Source organism: Anolis carolinensis, chromosome 3 (assembly GCF_035594765.1).
Source record: "Anolis carolinensis isolate JA03-04 chromosome 3, rAnoCar3.1.pri, whole genome shotgun sequence".
Classification (NCBI taxonomy): domain Eukaryota; kingdom Metazoa; phylum Chordata; class Lepidosauria; order Squamata; family Dactyloidae; genus Anolis; species Anolis carolinensis.
In genome coordinates, this window is record NC_085843.1 from 60,503,761 (window position 1) to 60,512,971 (window position 9,211).

A 9,211-nucleotide genomic window follows, 5' to 3' on the forward strand; every position below is an offset into this window, starting at 1 on the left:
GTGTGGGTAGCTCCATTGGAGCTACCCAGAAAACACTTTTCTCTCTGTTGTGGAGGAGGAAGCGTCTTGCAATGCTTCCCCTCCACTTCAGGAGAAATGTGGATAGGGCCAAGCCAGCATCATCCGATGATGCTCGGCAGGCCCCATCAACAAATGGAAGAACAGTACAAAAAAGCCCTGTGTAAAGAGTTCCCTGAACTTCTACAATTGTTCAGAAGTAAAGCTATTAGTGCCTCCTATTAAGATGGAGCCACAGACACTCATTGCATTTTCAACAGATTTACTAATACAACTGTGGTGTATCCAATCCTTTTCCTTTTCAGAACTTGGAAATAAACAGTTATAAATAAATATTACATATAACTAATTCCTTTCCTCCATAAGGAGGCATAGGTATATGACATTACAATTCCAATATGAGAAGTTTCACTAGGAGAAATGTTATAGCGCAAGTTAAAACCCACTTGACATCCTCTGGGGATGGTTACATTATCATTAATAAGAATGCCCTGGGCAAAGTAGAACACATAAAGTTACACTACACAAATGAGCCAAGACATGGTAGCAGTTTTTGCAGTATAAAAGGTCACATATGACACCAAAATGTTAGCGATTTATCTGGCATTGAATAAATATTGAAAATAATTCTTTATGATGGTGCACAAATAAATTGATGACATACATGTCACATTTTTCTTCATAATAGACTGACACATGTTTGGAGAAATGTTGATGGTGCATTTGAATGCATAATAATTTACACTGTGTTAATTATTTTGACTAGGTTTGGAAAACATTATCATCACCCATAAGGATGGCATCTGGTGCTGTTACAATAATTAAATATAAATATTTAATAGATTTAAATGAATTACATCTTATCAAAACTTGGCTTGTCTTTCATCTTGTCTTGATCTCTATGCATTCATCAGAACTTCTTATGAAATCTGAATTATATTCAGATTGTAGTGGAGAATAGTATCTGTGAGTTTTGTTTTCTCTTGTATTAATTTTGAATATGAGCTTTATGAATTTTGGTAAATTCTTCAAAACAACTGAAACAAACTTCTTGCCATCTACATTGTTCAAGTACAACACGGAGTTGTGGTTTGAGCGACTAGACTTCAAATCCCTGCTCATCCATGAAAACCCATTATGAGACTTTGGGCAATTCGTATTGTCTCAGCCTTGGAAGAAGACAAAGACAAACTGTATCTAGACAAATCTTGCCAAGAAACCCCGGTGATAGATTTGCCTTAGGACTGCCATAAGTAAAAAACAACATGAAAGCTCACAACACAAAAAGCTATTCCCAGAACTGAGAGGATAATGTGGTTTTGATCTGCTTTATAGGTATTAATGATAAAAGGAGATGGCAACCCTAATTCATAATGAATGTGCTTAAATAGACATGAAGTCAAATTATGGCCCCATTTTCACTGCCATATAATGGCATTTGAACTGCATTATATGAGACTACACTGAACATAAAATGCAGTTTCAAATGGCATTAGGTGGCAGTGTAGATGGGATCTCAGACTTTTAACAGCTAAACTCTCAAAGCTAATGTGGACTAATCTGTGATTTTCAGTTTTTCCTGTCACTGAAAACTTTCAAATCACAAGTTATTTTCAGCCTGAATTTGGGAAATTTCTAAGAAAAAATAAGTTGAACCAAAATCCTCATAGTGGATAGAGATAGATGTACGAGGGCTATCCACAAAGTAAATTATGTTTTGGAATTAAAAATTAACAACGTATAGGAAAAAAATATTTATTATATACATTTGAAAGCCACACTGCAATAATACTTTTAAACATAGTCCCCATTCAAAATTAGGAACATTTCATAACGATTAGTGAGTTTTGAAAGTTATTACCCTCAGTGCTTTTCCGTCGCTGCCCTGAAGAGTGTGGGACCCACGCTATTGCAACGCGGAAGCTCAGCCAGCTGAAGAATGAATGCAAAAAGAAGGGAGGAGCAAGCAAAAACCCCGCTCTCGCTTCTTTTGCAAGATTGCAAGAGAGAATCAAAACATTCTGGCCTCCCATTCCCTTCCCCTTCCTGCCAGCTCTCTTCCAGGCGCGGGCTTTCCTTGCCTCCCAAGGAGAAGCTGCCAGGATCGGCCAAGGCTTCTTGGCAGTTCCTCCTCCGAAGGCAATGCTGATCTCCAGACTGCTTGGCTGATCCTGGCAGCTTCTCCTCGGGAAGCTAGCTAGCTAGCTAGCTAGCTAGCTAGATAGATAGATAGAGATAGATAGATGATAGATAGATTCTCAAAAAGAAACATTTTGGTGGCTGTCTGGACATTAGGAGTGGAATTAAAGTTGTTGGACTTTATTGCATGAATACACTATTTCACACCAGTCCCTTTCACAATCACTGATAGCAGCTACATATTAGGATGAGCACCCTTGTTATTACACATCTCTCCATTTGAGGCATTGAACTGATTCACGGATCTATGGCCACTCATTCATATTTTCGCATACCCTCATGATTTCGCATCCCTCACTTCCCCTATGTCATAATTTAAAAAATAAAATTAAAGCAATGACACAGTTCCAAGTATGAATATTTTCTTAAAAGCCAAATACTAGTGAAAACTTAAAAATTACCAGCTCATAAACATCAAGGGTGAGAGCAGAAGAGTGAAATAGGAGGGGAATCCTGACCTCTGGTGCCATTTCAGTGCTGGCATTCTAGTACAGAAGCAGAACAGTACCACTGCACCAATTAGGTGACAGGAACCTTATGGGTTTGGCAGATATTGATCAATAACAATTAGGAGGTGCATACAACATTGGTTTCAATGCTGATTTGCCTCCCTCATATGATAGTCTACAATCAGATATGCATTACATACTTTCACGCCATGTATTGTGTCATCTCAATAGAGCACGTACCTGCCCAATTCAGTAGATATTCAACCCTACTATACAAAAGTTGCATAAATAATAAAAAGGTTTTCTGTGTGAATAACATGTCATTAATATCTAGTATAGCCTCATTAGGCTTAGTTCAAGACAAGTGCAATACATGGCAAATGATGGTAGCTCCAGGCGTTCTTTTTGCAGTACCTCTTAATTGAAGAAAATGTCCTTCCGTTCATAATGTATGTGTGCCTATCCTCTTCTTTTTCTCCTCTGAAATCCTGAGTCCAAAGCAAAGTTCTTGAAGTCATATCTCTTTTTTGTGTTGACATCAGAAATGAACCTGTCAGTCAACTGGTAGCACTGCTGATAGGAGTAATGTCCTTCAAAATTAAAAATAAGAAAAACAACACAGGCCATTGGACTTCTTGCCATAAAGTGTCTGTTCCTATAGCAGGACAATCAGATTGCTCTTAGCAGAAATGGCAGAGGGAAATAACATTTTTCCCATTAAATGAGAATATTTGGGCAGGAGGAAGTGCAGAAAAAAGCCTATACTAGAATACTATGAAGCTATGTCAGATACAGTACAAGATATTTGATGTGCTTTCAACTAGACAGTGTAGTCTTCTCACCTAATAAATCTAGTGTCTGGGCAATGTCAGTAAACATAAAACCCTTCAGACCTGTAAGATGCAATATCTAGTTCATCTCTGCGCCTCTTTGCTTTGCTATAGCAGGAAAATTATTTTTCTTAAAGAAGTATATTCTGGATTGACTTATTTCCTAGGCTGCAGGATAGATCTTACCAGGCTTTATCTAAAGATCTGCATCACATTATTCGCAAATCAAAAGGTGGAGATGTACTTGTATTCAGTGGCATCTGGTTTGCTGAAATTCATGTGAGAAGATCTTATGTCTTTTAGAAATTTTTCATGAGGTTGTTTTTCATGGCCTGGGAGATGGAATGGCCTGGTTTAACACACAATTATAGTTAAGTCTGAGTGAATAGTGGTTTGTTAGACCCAGCTGTTAGATCCTTTCCTTCTTACCATCCTAGCCTCATCAGGTTTTTTTTAACGCAGATGGACATCTTCTTGGTATTTGGAAATGCAAAAAAATATTTATTTACTTCGCTTTTCTCACCCTAAAGAGGACTCATGGCGGTTTGCAATTTGGCCACTTCAATGCCACATAGTAACACAGTGTATACAAAACATCATATTTAAACAATATACAAATAAACATATAACTACAATAAAACTGTTAAAACTGTTAAAAACATATATACATTTGAATATGGGGAAAATAGTATCAGGGGAACAGTGTCCAGGAAGCCTCACATTTCTTCTCAAATGTTCACATCCTCAAAAGAAAGCTTAATACTTTTTACTTTTCTAAAAAGGCTTTTAAACTAACTTTATATGTGTTTGGGTGTACTGGCTAACAACCTGTTAGTAGCATACACAAACATATGTTCATTTTATGCCTCATCTATTAATCTTTCCTTTTTATTTTCTTTTTACCTTTTGCATTACAGAGGTTGGTATTCCTTTCTAGCCTCCACTGTGACCAAAGCCCCCCCCCCCCCGGACCTGATACACTCCCCCATCAGATAGTCAGTGGCTGATGGACAGTAAGCAGGAACAGAATATTATCTGGCAATGTTCCTGTAGTCGGATGCAAAATGATTACATCACCTAGTGAGACCTCCAATGGACTCTTGATGATCTTACACACACATACTTGCACATACACATTAAATAGTAAAAACTCTGTCAAAACTCTAGCTCAATGACAGGAAAAGATCTCCCTCCAAATGCATTTATTCCCAGCTGTGTAAACCCCCTTCTATTATTTAAAAAATGAAATTCTGATGGAAGTTCTCCAATTGGGTGAGGTGCTGGCAACAGGTTGAAGCCAGATGCTCTTCAGCCCCTGTGGAGCTGTTGAGCAACAAGCAGCTGCTACTTTAGGTATTCTTCTCATTGTTCTCAGTTCTGGGATGAATCATCATTTAAAATTTTAATGGCAACAAGATCTGTTTTGTGACTAGATAGAGACTCTTTAGCATACATATACCAGAGAACATATTTGGCAGCTACAATTTAAAAACTTAGAAAAAAATGCCCACTGGCCTTTAAAAAAATGAATGATTTAGATTATTCAGACATATTAAAAACAGGGGGTTCAACACATGTTCTACTTTTTTAGAGTAGCCAGGAAAGGGTCAGTTAAGGCACTACAAGACAGAATAAGAAGGCAAATTCACTGCTTTATTCCATCATAAAGATTACAAAGACTTGAACAGTCTTTGCTAATAGCTTTGCTTTAGCAAGAACTTTAAGAGAAACCATGTGGCAGTGCATACCTCATCCTGGCCATTCAGCAGTTCCATCTAGAAGTGTCCACTAACAATAAGGTTGCATTCTGGACTTCATTTGGCAAGTCCAATTCAGAGTGATTTGGACTTGCCAAATCTAACTCTCACTAAATCTAACTAAATCTAACTGCTAAATCTAATTCTCACTTCAGAAATTAAAGTACTTGTCTCCCTTGTTTTTTATTTTATTTGATTGGTTCAAGCAGGATACAGTTTGTAAGCATATTGTTGTAGTTCAGCAAGCGCATGAGGATTTTTCTGAATGTCAGAGATTGAGGGGAACAATGGGTTTCAAAGTCAGAAGTGTGTGAATGATCAGAGAGAGTTGCAAGCAAATTGACTGATGTTGTGGATTGCTGTGCTCATTCCCAAGCAACAGAGAAAAATGAAAGCTCCAGTTCCCTTGAGAAAAGGCCTTGGGCTGATGGAGAGTGTTCTCAGGAAACTAGATTAGGCCTAAGAACACAAGGAGTGAAAAATAAACAAACAAGATATTCTTAGAGATTGAATCTTTTACTCCAAGCATATTCAGTGTCTGAAATAAAGGATACATTATTACTCACATTTTCTATTGTATTTCGCGGGTAATATCCTTAGAGGAAAGGACATTTTTGAGCTATATCTGGGATTAATGTATCATTTTGCTAAATTGACTTTGATTGGTTTGTTGATTCACAACAAAACTATATGATGGGATTGTGAAAAATGAAAGGTTGTGGCATTTAGCAGCAACAAAAGTTGATTGTATGTGTCATTGGAAGCAGTGGCTTTTAGATCAACTGATATGGAATACTGGTGAAACATTTTCCCACTTTATAACCTTGTGAGGTATCCAGAAGAGCACATGGTTCACTTAAATCTTAGTATCTTAGCATTATAGTAAATACTGTGGATACATTTCAGAATGAAGAACTGCAAACTTTGCTTAACATCTCTCTTTGTTTTCCCCTCCATTATGATACAATTATAGATTTAAAAAATCATACACAGAGAGGGAGTGGGATAAAGAAAAAAAACAAAAATAAGCAAAGTATTTTTGTCTCAGTGGTCCTAAGCATATGTTCTGCACAAAATCTGATATTTTAGGGATTTATAGCTCTTCATTCCAAAGCTTATCCAAATGAGAGACAAAAACACTTCCCACCCCCTCTTCCCCTGACCCCATATGTGTGTGTAGAGTTATCTGGAAAGCTATGGATTCCTTTCCCATTATTGACAGCACCAGACCACTTTTGTAATGGGATGGAGATCAGGGAAGAAAGGAGATATACCTGCTGTTTTGACCTACATTTGCTATGATGCTCTTATAGTTCACACAGCTTTGTATCTTGATCAATTTGGAGCTCAGATGTTATTGGTGAAATGCCCCATTTATTATTAATTTGGTTTCTCCTTGAAACCTATTTCATAGGTGCTATAAACATAAAGGCTGCATTTATACTCCTTGTGATATGGGCTGACACATCAATATAGGTGTTGTTCCCCCTGGGTATATGGACGATTCAGACATTAATGTTTCATTTTCCTTTAAAAAGATGGAACTCCACTACAGTGTATAGCAACATTGGCCATGGGAACTGAAAAGTATTGATTTATTTGCGTAAGCAGTCTGATCTGCTAAGGCGATAAATTCAACACACCACAAAGCAGATGGTTATAATCAACTGTCTACCATTTCCCAATCACAACTATTTCCTTTCTTTTCCTCTTTCTTTTTTAAAAATTAAATAATATTATATGAGTTCACCCACTGCAAAGAGGCAGCCCCCAAGGTGTTAAAGCCTGGAAACGATCAATAGGTCCCAACCTTCATGTCCCAGGGTTATTTGCAGATAATTCTGGTAGTATTTTTTATAGATGTCATAAACAACATTAAAAATGCAATGGCACCACACCACCAACAACAACAACGTTAAGATTTGAAGTAACATGAAGTGTGACCAGATGAGTGCATAATGCTTCTTTTTTGGGATGAGTGCATAATGCTTCTATGGAAAGGAAATATTCCTTATTTTTTATCCTGCAAATCAACTTACTGACTTTAAAATAACAAGCGATTCATGGAAATGTAACTCTGGAGAAGAATTTGTGATCTAGATATCTTTTCTCAAATCTGAGCTGGAAGGGGGGGGCCATCTCCTCCTGACAACTTATCTCATTCCCCACAGGAATGAGGTTAAGGGACAATGTTGTCTTGAGAATGGCTATTATTCAAGGATGTTTATTTAGTGGTAGTAGGCGCTAATCCAATAGAAACTAGCTTGTAATGTGTAATCAAATAATGGGCATTGCAGTTTAGCCTTCTCTGCTGAAGAGTAATGGTGCCTCACCAAACAACTAAATTCCAGGATTCCATAGCATTGAGCCATGGCGGTTAAAGAAGTGCCGCAATGCATTAACTCTACAGTGTAGATGCACCCTTACACTGGCAGAGGCTTTCCAAATATTTGGAATTTCTTTTCTAATTCTGTCAATCCATGGCACTAACTGATGGTCTCCCTTCCAAGTACTAACCAACCTTCCTAAATCTGATGAGAATTTTGGGGTAATACAGTGGTGGTACAACAGAGGAGTCCTAGGGCCTCATCACATGGACTTTTTCCCTGTCCTAGGATGCTGCCAAGAACCAGCAAGTAATGAGCCTGCTGGACCCCATCACATGACATAGGACTACTTCTGGCGGGGCTCTGTCCCAGCTCCATGCACGCTGCATCTCAGCAGCATGCTAAGAGGCAACCCTGAGAACCAAGGTGACTACCAGTGTTCTTATAAACTAAGCCGGGGTCAGTGCAGGACCAAGGCGGAGACAGACGAGTTACCGTGAGTGATGATAAGGGGGCAATGCAAGATTTGCCCCACTGCCTGATGAATTCCCCCACTGTCCCCTGTATTATGGACCAACATATGATGAGGTCCCTAGTGTTATAGTAGAAGTGTACAACCAGTTGTGCAAATCCCACACACACAATGAAGTGAATCAGGTTGATACTGATTATATGAGCTCTTGATTATAAACTGATGCCTGGTTTGATAGCATGTGAACAATTGTCACCATATGGAGGCCATTTATTAGCATTTATCCCATCCAGGCATCCCAGAACACAATGGGCACAATCCAAAAAAATTAAGTCTGATCTGGCAATCTGGACTTTAAAATATAAATACAAAGAAGCCAGATGGCATTACTCCAAAATGACCACGTGAAGAAAAACATGGCAGAAAGAAGAGGAGAGCTACACTTTGTTCACTGACAGTTGTATCATGCAAGCTGTATCAAAACATCTCATAAGTTCTCTATATGATTGTTCTTATGAGTGTGTGAGGGCACCAAATTTATATAAATATTATATCAGTTTTGAAACAGAGGACAGTTGAATTTTAATATATTTAAATATTAACGATAATATCACGGGGTGCATGAACTGCAGTTGTAGTTAATTGACTAACTTAACAAGGTTATTTCTGGGTGATGCAGCTTACTATATATTTACACAATTTCAATACATATGTAGATTGTGTATCTCTAATTTCAGACACTTATCTTGAAAGGCTATAAAGAAGGACCCCCTTTTCCTTCAATGGCAGGCTATTTAAAGAGGGCTAGTTAAAGTGACCGCAAATGTTTTGTAAAATGACCAGTAACAATTCCTGCTAGCAATATTTGCCTAAGGGGTAGTTTGTGATCCAATTAAGGCAACATGAAAACTGTGACAACAGGCAGCACTATTGAAATGCCTATATAATCACTGCAACAGTCTGAAAGCAAATAGGTGCAAATTAAGATGGAATATGCTGGAAAGATCAAAACCCCAAGATCCATCCCAAGCGGTTTGACCTCTGAGTAGCATTACCCATTTTGATAGAAAAGCAAGAGTTGCGATCAAGTACAGAATAGCAGGCTTTTAATCACCCCAATATCAGAAGAGCTTAAGCATACTAAACTATTTATTGGAAT